Source organism: Chanodichthys erythropterus, chromosome 7, assembly GCF_024489055.1.
Source record: "Chanodichthys erythropterus isolate Z2021 chromosome 7, ASM2448905v1, whole genome shotgun sequence".
NCBI classification, from domain to species: Eukaryota; Metazoa; Chordata; class Actinopteri; order Cypriniformes; family Xenocyprididae; genus Chanodichthys; species Chanodichthys erythropterus.
In genome coordinates this window covers 19312585-19315274 of record NC_090227.1, presented here as the reverse complement: position 1 = coordinate 19315274, position 2690 = coordinate 19312585, and the positions used below count along the sequence as shown (strand labels likewise).

Below are 2690 nucleotides of genomic sequence, written 5' to 3'. Positions count from 1 at the left end.
AACTCTTGAAGAGCTACATATGAACTTGTGCAACCATACAGTTCATGCAATGCCTGAATAATTTTGTTTGGATCCTCCCTCTTGTACCTTGGCCAATATCGAATTTCCTCCCTCGCCTCTCAAACAAGAAAAATAGTTTAATAGTAGAGAGATGGCGAAGCTGCATGCAGGCCTAAGCCTCTTCTACCCACTCATTGATCATAACGCCAGACCTACCATTAAATTTCAGTGGGGGTCTACAACTGCAGAAATGGGAGCACTAGATGGGCCAGGCTGTGCAATTGGCACTTGCTCCTGTCGCTCCTGTCATAATTCTCATGAAAACATAGATGAGGAGAATCCTAATTTTGAGTTATCCTGCTCAGAATGAGATTCTTCGTGTTTTCTCTTATGCTGTCTCCCTACCACAAGGAGGTACATTACCTTTCAAAAATGCCAATTTATAATGGCCCTGCCCCCCACTTGAATGATAAGGTAAAGGGGTTTGGTGGTTTTCTGCAGTGGGTTGTAATCTCAGAAACCCTCATTAGATGAACTGCTTGTTAAAAGTTTGCTGCTTTAGTTGTGGTGTTGATCAGATGCATTTTACATACAGTATTTGCAAAACGCTTCATTGGCAAAAACAAACAAACAAACAAACAAAAAGGACCTGTTTGAGGTAAAAAGTGATCATCTACAATAATTTCACTAATCACATCAGCACATGGGAAAGTGCAAACAAGTTCTAGTCAGGAGGAAAAAGGGCTTCCAGTCATTGTGTTTGTGCATCTTCAATGGTTACCTCTAAAGAAAGATATGTACCGATCATCACTTTGCAGCAATTTCTTTGCATGTGAGGCCATTTAGATGCAAAGCATCTGAAAGAACCATTTACTGGAACATCAAGAACTTCAATTTGAGAAATTCAACTGCAATGAAGAAGCCTTCAGAACATCCCAGAGTGTCCAGCAAGCGGCAGGACAGTCACCTCCTGAAGAGTCAATCCTGAACCATGCAGAGCTCAATATTGGCAGCAGGTGTGCATCTGTAGGCACAGTGAGGTCAAGACTTTTGGACAGTGGCTTGGTGAAGAAGGGCAGCAAAGAAGCCAGTTTTCTCTAAGAAAAACATCAAGGACATACTAGAATTCTGCAAGTACAGCAAGGATTGGTCAGCAGAAGACTGAAAGAAGTTATTTTTTTTCTGATGAAGCCCCCTTCCGGCTGTTTGAGACATCTGGAAAATGATTAGTCCAGGGAAATAAAAAGTGAATGCTCCCAGGCATGCCGGGCTGTTTGGAACACACAGTAGTGATCACCCAGTTGATCCGGGAGGCGAGAGAAAATCGAGGAGACCTAGCAGTCCTCTGGCTTGATCTAGCCGACGCCTACGGATCAATTCCACACAAGCTGGTGACAACAGCTCTGACGATACACCACATTCCTGAGAAGATCACAGAACTCATAAGGGACCTCTTCAGTAGTTTCAGCCTGAGATTCACCTCTGGAACAGTAACATCTGCGGGGCACCGCTTAGAGAAGGGCATTATCACAGGCTGCACCATATCAGTGGTATTGTTTGCCCTAGCGATGAGCATGCTGGTCAAGTCCAGATCCTTGGTCCTGAGAAAGGGGAGAGTGAAGGACAAACACCGTTTTTACGTGGATGGAGTCACTATTCCAACAGTGTCAGAGAAGCCCGTGAAGAGCTTAGGGAAGATCTTCAACAGCACCCTGAAGCACTCCTGTGGCCACTACTGATTTACGAAGTCCCAGTATCACTTGTGGAGGGCTTTGAACACAATATCAGCCAATACCTGTATAGATGGCTGGGTCTGCTGAAGAGCCTGAGCAGCATTGCTCTGTATGGGCACAACAATATGTTGCAGCTGCCTTTTACTGGTCTGACTGAGGAGTTCAAAGTCACCAGAGCCGGGGAGGTGTTGCTATACAGAGACTCGGCTGACACCAGAGTCTCTTCCGCTGGCATCACGGTCAGAAGTGGGAGGAAATGGCGATGCAAGAGGCAGTCGACTAGGCAGAGGCGAGACTGAGTCTGAACCCGCAAGACTTAAGTTCCTGATTCAGTCGGTGTATGATGTCCTCCCAAGTCCATCTAACCTTTACACCTGGGGCCTAGCAGAAACATCAACATGCCCTCTGTGCCCGGCTCAAGGAGAAAAAGATGGCGCCTGTGTGCTGGGTCTGCCGTATGTCGCTCTTGTGGTTGCTTGTTTGGTTGTCTGCTGTATTTTTAAACTGTTACACGCTCTTAACCTACGACCGCCAAGCACTTTTGGATATCCGCAAATCGGTTGCGACCTCATTTACAAACTCTTACACTTTAGATGTGGACTGCTCCTTTAATAAGACTGATGAGTCGTTCTCTTCGGCTGTCCCGGGACATGTCCGCCGGTGGCCCCTTAGCATCCCGCGGAGAAAGAGAAGGAGGAAACGAGGAAACCGCGGAGGTTACATCGTGAAGCTAAAAGCTCACCTGCGGGCTGGTTTTCTCTCGGATCCTTCCCACGAATCGCTTTATGGCGGTTCTACTACCTAGCGCCCGTGGGCTTCGTCATGTTCTCCCCGTGCACCCGAGCCCTGTTTTTCGTTCTGGTCTCCTCCGTATCGGCCTCGGCTCCAGACGTCGGGGAGTGACACACATAAATCTGCACACGCTGGAAAAAGCGTCTTCATCTCCTGTTATCATCC

General features: G+C 47.1%; 1 pseudogene; it reads left to right on the top strand.

The window, feature by feature from the left end:
* Window positions 1-1250: 1250 nt before the first annotated feature.
* LOC137022886 (uncharacterized) lies at window positions 1251-2032 on the top strand (annotated as a pseudogene).
* The last annotated feature ends 658 nt before the right edge of the window (window positions 2033-2690 follow it).